The following is a 15191-nucleotide window of genomic DNA, read 5'->3' as shown; positions in this document are numbered from 1 at the left end:
CGCGCGCACGGGCGCGGCCAAGCCCAGCGGCGGCCGCGGTAACTGCTGGAAGGCCACGCCCCCACATCCCCGCTCCTCCAGCCCAATGGGCAGGGCGGGAACTGCCCAGGCCTTTGCGCCGTGGGTCCTGCTCCACCTTGTGAGTTATCTGGGGCTTGGGCCTGGGCGCTGCTAGGACCCCGCTGTGCTCGGCGCTGGACAGACACAATGAAGGCGCTCGCCGTCGAGGACGCAGGTCAGCGTCTCCTTACAGATGCCGCCTGGCTTGGGGGAAGAGAGCAGGGCCATGCAGCGAGCCCAGCTCCTTGGAAGGCCTGGGAGCAGCCGAGCTTTCTGGAGAACCAGCGCACCAGAGGGCGGGAATACATTTTCTGTATAATATTAATAGATTTTTTCTAAGGCCAGGAGGGATCATTCTGATAACTGAGGCTCACCTGCCCAACAGGCCACAAGAAGCTGGCCTGCTAACTCCTGTATCGAGTCCAGGGGTGGGGAACCTATGGCCTGCGGGCCGGATCTGGCCCTTTGGTTAATTTCCTGTGGTGCTCCCCCACAGGGCTGGAGCCCTGAGCGCAAGCTTGCTGTGCTGTGGTGGGAAGCCCCGAGCCTCTGCACCCCCCTGCAGGGCTGGAACCCCGAGGGCTGGCTCCTCTCCTGCCCTGCTGTGGGGGCGGGGAGGGAAGCCTTGAGCCTTTGCACCCCCGCCCCCGGCAGGTGAGTGGTCCACGATTGATTTTTTTTTTTTGTGGGTCAATGGCCTGGGACAGAAAAAAGGTTCCCCACCCCAATCTAGCCCATCACGGAAATAAGATCTGGGACTGCCACAGCTACTGAGCTGGGACAGTCCATGTGTTCTGTCCCCTGTGCTTTACTTATACTTGCTTCAGCCACCATTCACAAATCGCTGTTGATTCCCATACAGGGCTGCCAAACCTTGCAATACTTGGTGTTTTTCTAAAAGCTGCAGCTACTGGAGTCCTGTGATTACATGAGAAGCTCAGCTTTCATTTAAAAAAAAAATAGAAGCAACTTCTGGCTCTCATGGTAGCGGTGAAAAGCTTAAAAATGTGACACCCTCCCCCAAGCCTCAAAAAATAAATTAAAAAAAAACCTAGAGTTTTTGCTTTGTTTTAATCTCACAATGTTTAAGTTGAACTTGTTATTTTTGGGGCCTAACTCATCGTTTTTGAATGCTTGTGTTTAGCAATACGGCTTTAAACATAGACCCTTTTGACTGATGATATAACAAATCTCTCGTGTCCAAAAAAGAAGTACAGTATAGTACATTATGCTGTACTATACAAGCCTTACCCAAGGCTATGCAGGGTTAAATTGGGATTTTCAAAGGAGCCAAAGGGCATTAATTGCAATTCAATGGGAGTTGAGTGCTAGAGCCCTTTAGGCCCCTCTGAAGATCCCAGTCTAGATCATAAATAATACAGTTGTAGCTGCAGAGTGAAAATAACAGGCATAGGCAAGGGAGATGTGGAATACTTTCAGAGGAGATTTGAAATGAGATGGAGTTGATGAGATGGAGGTACATAGAATGGCTGGTTCTGAAGAGTTCCATAGGCTGGGTTCACTACATTTGCTGCCAGTTGAAGACACAACAGACCCAAAGGGGAGATTAATTATTTCACTTCAGTTTTTTTAAATGACTTGCACAATAAATACGAGCAAGAATATGAAAACAATATGAACATTTCTATATAATTGAGGAACGTTATGACTCAAGGAACTAATAACAGAGTAATGGCACTAGGCTGCTAGTCTGAATCTATGCCAGGTCTCTAGTGACTAACAGCTGTTATTGCGAGATGGCAACCTGGAGCCTCTGTGATCTGATTCAGAGTGATCTCAGGCATTGTAACCCACTGGTCAGCGGGTGTATCGTGTCCCTTATCCACAGGGATATGGGGCTGTTACAGAACCTAGCTCCTTAGCTCAAGCTGTACAGACTCATGCTTTCAACTCTGGAGGTCTGCAGTATCAGTTCCCACATAAATGGGGATTCAGTCTTAATTCAAACTGCCGTAGGAGTTGCGTGCAGGTATGTGGAACAAGCTCCGTCGGTCAAGATGCTGGCCAGTGCATGTTACGTACATCCTCTGGGCAAAAGAAGCCCACAGCAGTTTGAATCCCAGACAAACTCCAACTTACATTGCAGCTGCCATTGTGGCTGACACCAGGGATTGAACTGGGGGCCTGGGCCCAAGTCCCTACAGCTGGAGCTAAAGAGCTGAGAGTTGTAACAGGCCCATTTCCTCTGTTGATCAGGCACAGAAGGGGACACGTAACACCCAGTGGGTTACCCCATCACCGCAATTGTCAATGCTTCATGTATTGTCTGGTTGTTTAGTTTCCTGATATGTTATAGGATTGCTCTTTCTTGAGTATTTTTCAGAGTGGCCTAGAGAGTTCAGATAGGAACCTCTTGTTATGTTAAAATGTATAAATAAATAAAAGGCACTGTTGCTGGCTGTGGGTCAATAAATTAAGGAGTGAATAATGTGTGGAAATTGATCTTCTCTCTGGCCTGTAAAGACCTCAAGGTCAGGGCTAAAGTGATTTGAGATGCATTTAATAACCTCAGCTCAATTTAAGGTGCAGTGTAAAGGTGCTTTTGTTACCTGCATCCTCTAAAATGCTTGCTTTGTAATAGTCCTACATCCCAGGAACAGGGACTCCTACCAGCTGACTGAACAGACCTGTTGTTTCTTGTGAGGTGCTGAGCTCACTCAGTGCTCAGCACTTCACAGGAGCAGGTGCTGATTGCCCATGACTAGGACTGTGGCTGCAAACCTTGGAAACCTGGCAATTTTATATATGTGACTAAAAGAATTTCTTCTTATAACTTGGGCACCCCCATTCAATTGCTAGAATTCTAATGAAAGATACAGGACTAAATTCAGCCTTGTCATAAGGAGATGCAATTCCAGCTGAAGTCAATGGAAGTTGTGCATGATTACACTAAATTTGCTGGCTAAATTTGCCTGTAGTTGGGCATGTGGCAAGCTCAGAGTACTGCATGTTATACAAAACAAACATGTTTGAATTTTGCCTTGTCCTTTGCATATTCATTGTTTATCTCTTTCATCTAATTGTTGCAAATTGCTATAGAAGGAGATTGTGAGCTATCAGACAGAGACTGTCAGAGCCATATGTTTGTATAGCACAGGGATCTCAAACTCAAATGACCACGAGGGCCACATGAGGACTAGTACATTGGCCCGAGGGCTGCACCTCTGACCATCCCCCCACTGCCCTGCCTCCACCCCCACTCCACCCCTTCCATGAGGCCCTGCCCTCCCTCTTCCCACCCCTTCCCTGCCCCCATTCCAACCCCTTCCCTGAAATCCCCACCCCAACTCTGCTCCCTCCCTGCCCCCAGGGGGTGCAGGAGGGGTGCAGGGTGTGGCAGGGAACTCAGGGCAGGGGGTTGGGGTGCAGCAGGGGGCTTAGGGCAGAGGGTCGGGGTGCAGGAGGGATGTGGGGTGCAGCAGGGGGCCTAGGACAGGGGTTTGGCTGCAGGAGGAGTTTGGGGGGCAGGTCTGGCCTGGCACGCACCGGGGGCAGGGCAGGCTCCCTGCCTGTCTGCCCTGCCCCCGCGCCACTCCGGGAAGCGGCGGGGGGAGGAAGGGCAAAGGGGTCTGTGTGTTGCCTGGCTGCTCCTCCAGTTCCCCGTTTCCGGCCAATGGGAGCTTCGAGGGAGGTACCTGGAGGAGCGGCCAGGGTAACACACAAACCCCTGTACCCCCTCCTCCCCTGTGTCCCGGCTGCTTCCTGGAGCGGCACGGGGGCAGGGCAGGCAGGCAGGCAGGGAGCCTGCCCTGCCCTCGGTGCGCGCCAGGCCGGAGCCGCTCTAGGTAAATGCTGGAGGGGCAGGGGTGCCACGGGGAGCTGGCGGCCACAGAAAATAACCCCGTGGATCGTGTGTTTCAGACCTCTGGCACGGGGGAATCCAGATCCCTGTTTGAGGCCCTTTGGCCCTACAGCAATACAAATAAGAACAGTAATACAACTATCAATGGTAATATCAAAATAACTCTTAACAGGTACACTCTATCACAGAGTGGGATATATCTGGTTCAAATTAAAAATTCCATTTTGTAGAAGGAATGCCATTTTGTGATATGGGTTGAAGAACCAAAGGCAGGGTTATTATGAGGTATTCTAGATAGTTAGCATGCCCAGGAAAGATGCTTGACACCTGATTGAAGGACTATGACTCAGAAGCCATCACAGAGCAATCTAGGACCATCAAGTTGAATTGTCTGTTAACTAGTGGCCCAACCCCATAGAACAATGGATTTTCTACATTGGGGTGCCAGCATGGCCGGGGGTTCTGCTGCTTCTCAGCCTGCTGGCCACATGGCCAAAGGGAGAGAGACTGTATTTAAGAAGGGGTTTCTCTTCTCTGAAAAGTGGGAGTCATCTATCGCCGCATGCAAGAAGAGGCTGGAGAGAGATGGAAGGCCGGAGAGACACTGCCTAGCCTGAAATGCTGACAGAACTCACCAAATAGGTGAGATCAGACTATTGGAGGGTACATCTCTTGACTTTTATTATTTCTCAAAGTTCTGTAATGCTTTAGTGCATTTAAAGACTAAAGTGGCTGTGGTTAAGAAATTCCTTTGCTAAGCCTATATTGCTTGCTTTTCTGCCCCATTGTCCCTGTACGGGGTTAAATGAGAAGGCAGAGGGCTCACATCTAGATAGAACTCTGGAGGAGCACGTGTAAGCAACTAAGGGGGTTGGGAGGTCTGAGGCACTGGTTTTGGGGCATAGGGCGACGGATGCCATCATGTCCCAAAGAAGGGCATTGGACTAGAGATTTGAGCCTGTGAGTATGTCCTGGAATTTCAGAGCTAGAAACAGTAACTAGGCTCCACCTAGACTCAGTTGGCTTAGGAGCACATAGGACTCAGCGACTGGATCTACTCGCAATAGACTCGCAATGTCTATACAGAGCGGCACCTGGTCAGGGTGTAACACATACAGTAGCAATTCCTATGCATGAGCATGAGAGGAAGAATGATCCTGTGCTTAAAGCAGTGGATCACAAATCAGGAGACCTGGGTTCTTTTCCTTTCTCTGCTTCAGACATATGTGACCTTAGACACATCCCTGAGCCTCTGGGTGCCTCAGTTTCCTTCTTTATAGGACAGAGACACTAATAGATGCTTGTGTTACAGAGATGTTATGAAGCTACATCCATTAATACTTGGGAGGTGCTCAGATGCAATGTTGCTGTGTGCAATAGCAAAATTTTTAAATAAATAACAAGGGACATTTCATGTTCTCCTACCCTCTTGGGTAATAAACTGTAAGTCAGGAGGATATTATACTTAAAAGAATTGACAATGGATCCAGCACTTATTTTCTCTGCTAGTCAGATAAACTGTTGATATAGGATTAAAGTCCTTGAGTATTCAGCAATTAACTGTGCAACAAAAATATGTCAGCTTGACATGCTGAAAGCAAGCTAACAAGACTAAGATAGAATGCATAATAACATCCAGTTAATGTGATATTATGTGGCATGAAAACAAATGGCTCACAGTAAAAAGACTGGAGTAACATGACATCCTCTCTGGGAAAGCACTGCTTTGTGTGTTGAGAGGCACCCTTGATTTCGGTTGACATGTTCCTTGTTTCAATTCAGTTATACCAAATTATTTTTTAATGCTACAAATGTTCTGATTTGTAGTCTTAGTACTTCAGAAATACAAATCCATTAGCCCCATAATCGTTTGCCTGCGAATATCAGAGTGAGAGAGAGCAAAATATTCAGGATGATAAAATGCTATTATTGTTGGATTTCTCCTCTTTGATCCCCTTTGCTGCTTCAGTCAAAATAACACAACTGAAAAGGGATCAGTTTGCCAGACTCCCGATTTAACTGCCAGGCACAAAAGCAACATTAAAGACAGTTTTTGAATTAAATATTTGTACAAAGTTACCATCAAACAGAGTTTTTACTGGGTCTTTTAAATATCCTGTCTGGTGGCCAAAAAAATTGTTCCAGTGACATTTTTTCTGCTTTGCAGCAACAAGGGCCATATAAATATAGATTAGACTAGAATTCAGCATTCCTCACCTTCCTCTTTTATCTTCTTTAGACAGCTTTATACAGGCATCAGCGAAAAACACGGGGTTGAAAACTTTCCTGTATGGCAAGGTGGTGAGAGCATAACACATCTAGCATGGCAGCTGTCACTGATAACCTGAGAGAGAGGAAGTGTTCTCTATTGTCTGGAGCAAAAGCGATGGAGTCAGGAACTTGGGTTCTGTTCCCAGCTCTGACCCTGATTCACTGTGTGAGTTTGAACAAGTTACTTAATGGCTCTCTGCCTCAGTTTCTCTCCCCAGCTGTAAAACAGGGGTGATAATATTTATTTTGCTGGTATGCTGTGAGGCTTAGTCCTTGAGCCTGCAGCTGACTGCACAGACAGACTATAGCACCCAGGCAAAGTAAATTGTATTAAGTGCTACGTAAGAGCTAGTAGTACAGCACTGTGAGATCTTTGGAGATGTGTTATGCAAATACAAAGTTCTCTTTCGATGTTGCCTAGAGAAAACAAGTCTGATGAACTGTAGCACCAGTCCAGATAATTCTGGGACTATTTTAAAAGAGAAGTCACTCATGGCTACAGAGGAAAAGCTGCCAGCGCCCAATAAATCAGTGTTATTCAGAATCAAACTTTTTTTTGTTAGCTAGAGACGCAATGAATTGTCATGTTGTGATCTAACTGACCGTTGCCTTTTGTTTCACCCCATTTTGCTTTCAGTAAATGACTGGATCTTCATTCTTTGCCAAGAGAGTGTGGCTAGATTCTGGCACAGTCTAAGAAGGCAAGGGACTCACCTGCAGTATTGGCAGAGGCAATGCTTCACCTGCACATGACAGTTGAGGTGAATCATCATTTGGAAAAAGCAATAGGGAGAGGGTCGGCAAGCTAAATATATCTGCAGAGCATTGTAAATATTGGCTTGGCACTATATTTTATACGAGTGACTGTCAGTTACAATATCTTGCTAAATAAATATTGGAAACAAACGATCAGCATCCTCAATCCTTGCAAAAGCTCCACCAATCCTATGGGTTTCCCACAAAAACAAGCAAACAACTAACCCAGCCAAATGCTTGCAGCTCAGGTGATGCGTAATATCATCTCCTGCAGGTCCCTTATGTTCTCCCCTCTCTGTGCTTGTTACAACTTAGCAGGATCCTTCTCTTAGCACTGCTAAGCACACACAGACACCATTGTACAAATCACGGATCCAGATACTAACTGGGTTTTGGAATTCTTTCTGCATATCTGCATCCAGTATCCCAGCACAGCCAGGCTGGGAGAAGAAGGTGAGAATTAACTCACTATCGTTATTATTAAAGCCAGGCTGGACAGGCAAGGTTAATGATAGAGAGAGCCCTTTAAATTGTTAGATCAATTTGAGTCAGGTTGATAGTTACCAAAAGTCATTTTCAGCTGATGGCTGTTCATTGGCCTGTTTGAAAGGAGCTGGTGATTGTTCTCAATCCAGTTCTTAAAGATGTTCACATCACAAAAACTATCTTTGATCTCTTTCTGACAACATGAACAGCAAAGCCAATGATTGAATGGACCTGGTAGACCTTCCCCACTCAGCCCTAGAGTGGATCCCTCCAAATCAGGAGTGGGGCAGCCGTACATTTGCACTGCCCATGCTTTGCCTGTTCTCTGTTTATTGAGTATGGAATGTCAGTCTCTGGGTCTGTTACCTCTCACTAACACAGAAGTCACTCAGATTTAAGGGGGAAAAACAAAGGCAGCGATTGCCAGTTTCCTTGCGCAATTTTTAAACACCCGTTTCCCAATTCTGATGGCCCAGCAAAGAGTACGAGGAACAACATCCTTTCACACTGCCCCCACCTCCTGAGACGTCACAGCAGTGAAACAGCTGCAACTCAAAACACTTTGTAAACAGGTGACTGAAATCCCCTGGGATGCCTGATGGCCCGGGCACGTCTCATTGTGATTATAGTTCCTGCTATACAAATTGGAGTCCATGTAGCAGGGCTTGTGCCAATTCCTAGGATGTTGCAGTTCCAGTTGTTATGGGTTTTCATGACAAAAAGATGGCATACACACAGTATCAATGATACAACACTCAGGTAGTGATCCATTCAAACTACCAATTCTGCCCTGGAAGGGCTTTCATGTTTTGGGACCTTTCTCTAGTTGAAATTCACCCCTGTGCAGTGGGCCAGCTCAAGACCTAGAACCACTTAAGTCTTCAAAATAGGGCTTGTGAGGGACATAAGTGGTGAATGACTAAGACAACAGTCTGTAGATCTATACAACCTGTGAGCGGCAGCAGGTTGTTCTCAGCAAGACCCCCACCTCTGGAACATCCTCCCCTCTTTGGTCCAACAGAATGCAAGTTTGTTGGCCGCGTAGGTATAATGAATTGTAGCTGCACACGTGTAGACACCACAGTCGTTAGCAGGGAGAAAACATGAGACCTTCAGCCCCCAAAACACAAGCCCTTCCCATGCTAAAAAAGTGACTTCTTTCACTGTAAGTAGAGGCTGTTTAAGTTGGAGGGGCCAGCCAGTGGAAGGAGACATGATGGTACCTGTAGAGACATTATATTAAATAGATCTATTGTAAGGCCTAATCACTTATGCAGGTCTTCTATAAGTCATATTTTAGTTGTTTGTTTTGGACAGGAGGTGATGTATTGTTGTTGTTGTTACTGTTTGTTTTTGCCTATGTAGGTTTGGATTATTTTTGTATTTTTCAGTATCATTTTTTGGAGCACCTGGAGTTTGTCTATGAGAGGCACTATAAAAATGGAAAAATACATACCAAAGTATTAACACCAGTCAGAAAACAGAAGAAAAAGAAAGCCAAAGATCTATTATTTCCTAGGCAGAGTGCCGGTAGCAAATGCAAGGTGCTTTTTGATCACAGGTGGAACAAGATGCCTGGCTCTCAAAGGAATCAGGTGTGTCCAGCTTGTGGGGTTTTTGATTCCTCCCTAAGAAGTCATCATTTGTCATCACAGGCTTGTAACACACATTGCTCAGAGCAATGTGGCAATCGTACAGGTGGCAACGTTTACTTAATGCTGTTTAAAACCAAGATGGAAGAGGTTTCAGACTGGAACTAAGGGATACAGAAGTAGCATCTTTAGTATCATGGAGAAGAAATAGTGCCTCAGAAAGAGTTGTAACACCACAAGACCAACCAGTGGACAATGATGCTATTAAAATCTATTATCTCAGGGCTAGTGGAGGTAGTGACTAGGGAGTGTGGGGATGGGCTGGCTCAAGGAGTTAGCTTTGGCTCATAGAGATTTTCCTCCTCCTCCAGATCAAGGGTTCTAAACCTTTTTCTTGCCGAGGCCGACCCCAATATGCTATAAAAACTCCACAACCCACCTGTGCTACAACAACTAGTTTTCTGCATATAAAAGCCAGGGCCAGCATTAGGGGTAGCAAGCAGGGCAATTGCCCAGGGCCCCATGCAACAAGGGCCCCCACAAAGCTACGTTGCTCAGGCTTCAGCTTCAGCCCTGGGTCGCGGGGCTCAGGGACCTGGGCTTCAGCCCCATGCGATCGGGCTTTAGATTTCTGCCCTGGGCCCCAGCAAGTCTAACACTGGCCCTGCTTGGCAGACCCCCTGAAACCTGCTAGCAGCCCCTCACTGAAGCCCCGGACCCCTGGTTGAGAACCACGGCTCTAGATTACCAGTTCAGGTCTGACCTATAACCTGGTTGATGGTGATGCTGCTGCCATCTGGTGGCTGATTGGTATTGGGAGACTAGTATAAAATGACAGGTTTCAGAGTAGCAGCCGTGTTAGTCTGTATTCGCAAAAAGAAAAGGAGAACTTGTGGCACCTTAGAGACTAACAAATTTATTAGAGCATAAGCTTTTGTGAGCTACAGCTCACTTCATCGGATGCATTTGGTGGAAAAAACAGGGAAGATTGATATACACACACAGAGAACATGAAACAATGGGTTTATCATACACAATGTAAGGAGAGTGATCACTTAAGATAAGCCATCACCAGCAGCAGGGGGGGGAAAGGAGGAAAACCTTTCATGGTGACAAGCAAGGTAGGCTATTTCCACCAGTATAAAATGAGTTACTCCACTTCCTAGTGGGCAAGTAAACATAGCACAGTTAGCAATCTCAGCAATGAGAATGGAGATTGAGCTGTCCTTTCCGCCTTGGAAATGGTCCCTCCAGCTTAAGGGAGACAAAAATTGGCAGCTGGAACTACCCAAGCCCAGATAAACAGAGAACATATTAGTAAGTGTGGAAGCTAGAGAACCTGAGAGAAAGACAATCTATTTGTGACTAAAGTCTCACGTTTACCGAGAAGGATGCTGCGGGATGCAAAGTTATTTTTTAGTGGCTGTTCTGCGGTGCTGCTTTCATTTCAGGAACTGTTACAAACAATGTATTATTTCGTTTACAGTTTTGGGAAATGGGACTGCAATAATACAATCCTGCAATCCTTCCCTCCTACATCCTGGTGCACTCCTTAGATAGGGTGATTTTTCCCTGTCCAGCTGACTGCAGTCTATCTGCCTTGTCTAATAATCATATGGGTTTGCTGGAGATTTGGAGAATGACTACTGATGGGCTCTGCAGAGGGCGGAGGGCTGGGGGAGACTAAATACATAGTGTCCTGTGGCTTGATGGCCGCTCGCCCTGAGAACCCAAGGGTGATATGCCTCCAGGTGTGCTTCACTGCAAGTATTTAATGCATCATCGCTCCTTTCTATATGCATTTCTGACTCTGAAGCCAGGTGGCCTTTTACACCTGACAGGATAACAGAAAAACAAACCAAAGCAGTGCAGTGTTCCCTTTATTTCTGGCTGCTTAGCCCATCTTTCAGCTGGTTACAGAGAGCAATATTTAAAAATAAATTCAATGGCACAAGTGTTAGGGACAAAGAGGTGAAGTGAGTGTGAATGTAACAATCCGTTGGAAGCTGCAGACTCTTGCATAAGAGTCTGCTTTGGGTTGGTTCCCTAAACTAGTTTTTCTCTTCCGCAGAGTCACTGTTGTCCCACTTAACCTACAAACATATGAGCCATTGAAAGCCCTGATGACGCATGCTGACTACAATATGACCTTTGCATAGTCCCTGCCAAAGATCATCTTTCCTCTTTCTATTGCATAAGCGCTGCCCATCTGTCCTTCCCCTGTCACACCCTTGGAAGTGAGGGACAGGATTACATAATGTCTTGTGGAGCAATGCAGAATTCAACTCAAAAGAAGGGTGCAGGGATACCATGCGTGGTCTGTTATAGTGTTCACTGATCACACACTGTAAGCTAGAGTTTGGGACCAATAGTCTGGGGACCTGGCGAGAGTTTTGGGAATCCACAAAGCATCCTGGCCTCTGTAGTAAATGGCCTGTATTTTAATCTGGCTGAAAATATTCCCAGCCCGGCAAAACAAGAAGCCTTTTCCCTACATAATGAGAGGATTCCAAATCCTTCACAACTACCCACAAAGCGTAACCAAAACGAGTCACAATCTTTTCCCCAAAATTCATCAGCCCAGAGGCACCGGAGAAGCCTTCCATTTTCCCTTGTTCTTTTCCCTCTAGCAACACAGGCCTGAACTATGCTAATACAACAAAGCCCCTCCTCCCAGGTATACCAGTAATATATCCACTATATATACCAGTAATAAAACTATATACTACTATATTATATAACTATAACCACTATATATACCAGTAATATAACACACTTCGCTGTATGTTGTTGATCTAGTAGTGGAGTACTCAAACCTAGCTAAATCCCTTGGATGACTCTCAGAACCCAGCCAGTCTTCCAGACCACAGGTCAGTCCTAGCCTCTCCCTGCCCTATATTCTAATGACCTATTTTTTTCTTCCAAGAAAACTATCTCAGCATAAGTGGTAATGCAAGATTGTATCTACTCTTTGAACTTTACTTTCGAACCACAGTGTTGGGATAAGATTATTCATTTAGTAGAAAAATGATGTTCACCACTCAGGACTCTCACTGGTATTGTTATGTGGTTGAAGAGACTTGAATCAGCTATTATCCTTTACACTAGGCAATCAGCACTCTTGCCTAGATACCGTACCCACTGAACAGCCTCACACGCTCCAAATTTCAGCTTTCCTTGTTAGTGACATGACTCCAACATCTGATACCTCGATATCACCCTGTACACTTCACTCTGACAAGTGAAGTAGAAGTGCTCATTAGAGAGTAAGTATGGTTTAGTGGATCTGGTGTTACACTTGAGATTCCGGAGGCCTAGGTGTTATCCCTGGTTCTGCTACTGACCTGCTGTGTGACTTTAGGCAAATCACTTCTCTGTTTCCCCTCCCACCCTTTCCCTGTCTTATCTATTTACAATGAAAATTTTCAAGGCAGGTATTGTCCCTTACTATGTGTTTGTACAGCATCTAGCAGAATGGGGTCATAAGTGGTGGAACTAGGGGTGCTGGGGTGTGGCAGCACCTCCTAGCTTGATGTGGTTTCAATCATATACAGGATGTACAGTTTGGTTCAATGGCTCTCAGCACCCCCACTATACAAATTGTTGCAGCGCCCCTGAATGGGGTCCCAGTTTTGACTGGGATCTCTGCAAGCCAGTGTTGTTATGTTCGGCCCCTTTAGTGGAACACTCTAAATCAGGGGTTCTCTGGACAAATTATTTGGTAGTCTCAGAGTGTGGCCACCAACTCTTGCTGGTGGCCACTCTCACACTCTTTCCTAAAATACTTACTTAGCTTTAGGAAAAACAAAGAAATATGCGCAGATACACGTTCATTTACATATTGCTCACTAGTAAGTCTGTTGTGAAAATTAATATTAACAAACATACAAGTATCACTTTTCACAGCAGACTTACTCAGTCCTGGCAAACCTGGGAACAAGCTCTGGATGGGCGGCCGGAGCCTGAGGCCCCACGGCCCTGGGACGGAATCCGGGGACGCAGTCGGAACAGTGCTAGAGCCCAAAGCCCCGTGGGCAAAGCCAGCTACCCTGCTACCCCAGGGCTGAAGCCCAAAGCCTGAGCTCCACTGCCCCTGGGAAGATGGGGAACTCACTGGCTACCTGCTGCTCCAGCCCAGGAGTCTCCAGAGTGGGGCAGGGCCCAACCCCTGCTAGTGGCCCCAGTAACCAGCACCAAGGTAGTGCATCCAGGAACAACAGGACGGGGGAGGGGCTGCTGCTTTGCACCCCTCCCCCCCACAGTCCAGGGGGCTGTGGCCACAAGAAAAACCCCTGGTGGTCATGGTGGCTGCCTTTGAGAAATGCTGCTCTAAATCAGGCCTCCATTCTATGATACATATCAGGTGAAATGCAAGCAAAGGCATTCACACTTAGACAAGCATCTGAAGTCAACTGCATCTGGCAACCACTCTGGCTCTATAAAGAACGGCCCCAGCTTCTCTAGTTATTTATAGTTCAGCATCAGTTTGGACCCAGTTGCTCCTGGGTAGGGATCTCTTTAGCAATAACAAAGATTACATGAAGAGCTTAAAAAAAGAATTCCACCCCTTGAAGGCTAAATTACTTCCACTATGTACAACTGTCAGAGCTTCCAAGCCTTGCCCTTTAAAGATAGCACTGAAAAATAGAACTCTACAGCTGAAACGATATTCATGCCCTCTCTAGGCAAATGAACTGTCATGGAGCTAGAAGATTCTTCCTAAACGAATAACCAAAATTCAAGCTAAATGGATGAAAGATTTAGCCACTGAGTAGAAACAGCAGCTTGTCAGGGAGCATATAGGAAGGTTAGCGCCAGTTACACTGACAAACTGCAAACACCATATGATTGCTTTGTCATAGAATCCATCTCCGGGTTAGTAGAATGGCTATATGTCTACCTGATCCCTCCACCAACTACCAGTCAGGGCTGGCTCTACAGTTTTTGCCACCCCAAGCAGTGAAAAAAATTGCCGACGAAGAAGCAGACGGCAGACGAAGAAGCTGCCACCGATTTGCCACCGCGGCTGGCAAAGGGGAGAAGATGCCGCCGATTTGCCGTGTGGTGGGTGGAACAGGGAAGCTGCCACCAAATTGCCGCCGCAGCCGGAGGAACGGCCGCCCCTTTCAATCTGCCGCTCCAAGCACCTTTTTGGAACGCTGGGGCCTGGAGCCTGCCCTGCTACCAGTCACTAACTAAGGTAGGAATTGCCATATACATGTGATGGCAGCAGCCGCTACTGGTAGAGAATTCTCTATTGTACATAACTCTAGGATAGGGGTCGGCAACCTTTCAGAAGTGGTGTGCCGAGTCTTCATTGATGCACTCTAATTTAAGGTTTTGCTGCCAGTAATACATTTTAACGTTTTTAGAAGGTCTCTTTCTCTAAGTCTATAATATATAACTAAACTATTGTTAAAAGAAAAGGAGGACTTGTGGCACCTTAGAGACTAACAAATGTATTTGCTCAAATAAATTTGTTAGTCTCTAAGGTGCCACAAGTCCTCCTTTTCTTTTTGCAGATACAGACTAACACGGCTGCTACTCTGTAAACTATTGTTGTATGTAAAGTAAATAAGGTTTTTAAAATGTTTAAGAAGCTTCATTTAAAATTAAATTAAAATACAGGTCTTATCAGTTTAGTGTGATCCTTGCCCTTGATTTTCCTTGCTGAGTTTTCCAATGTCTGGCACGTATTTGGATACTTTAAGCTGCACAAAGGCTTTTGAGTGATCAGTTGTTAACTGGCTCCGAGAGGGAAAGAGGACAGATTTCATGTGTGAAAATACCTGTTCACACAGGTATGTGGATCCAAATGCTGAAAGCATTGCAAAAGCAATTTTCTTCAAACAGTTAATTTCACTGGCAGGGACGTCCAGCAGGTCAGAATAGAGGCCCCATGATCTCTCTCAGTAGCTTCAAGTGCACTCCGCAGATCTCCAAACTTTGATGGCCACAATTCTGAGCTTTTTAACTGAATGAGCTGCATTTTGAAATCTTCAACACCCATCCACTGAAATACAGACAAATCCAAGTCGCTTTCGTTTAACTTTTCAGGTTTAATTAGAAAAGAAAGCATTGGGCCAAATCGCTGGAAATCTTGAAATCTGTCAGAAAATTCTGATTCCAGTTCATGCATGTACATTCTAATCTCAATGTCAAACGCAGCACGCTGTTCCACATGGCGTGATAGTGATGTAAGT

At 46.0% G+C, this 15191-nt stretch overlaps 1 long non-coding RNA gene across 4 annotated transcripts; it reads left to right on the top strand.

The window, feature by feature from the left end:
• The first annotated feature begins 52 nt into the window (after window positions 1-52).
• On the top strand, window positions 53-7060 carry LOC119853313. 4 transcript variants are annotated; one of them, XR_006280192.1, is made up of 3 exons: window positions 53-235; window positions 4426-4525; window positions 6123-7060. It is a non-coding gene; the product is annotated as an uncharacterized LOC119853313 (long non-coding RNA). The 4 variants fall into 4 exon arrangements; XR_006280193.1 differs by having other exon boundaries at window positions 4426-4546; XR_006280191.1 differs by having other exon boundaries at window positions 4426-6320; window positions 6792-7060.
• The last annotated feature ends 8131 nt before the right edge of the window (window positions 7061-15191 follow it).

This window comes from Dermochelys coriacea, chromosome 3 (assembly GCF_009764565.3).
Source record: "Dermochelys coriacea isolate rDerCor1 chromosome 3, rDerCor1.pri.v4, whole genome shotgun sequence".
In the NCBI taxonomy this organism is placed as follows: Eukaryota; Metazoa; Chordata; order Testudines; family Dermochelyidae; genus Dermochelys; species Dermochelys coriacea.
The sequence above is the reverse complement of the archived record's forward strand: the minus strand, read 5'-3'. Positions and strand labels throughout refer to the sequence as shown.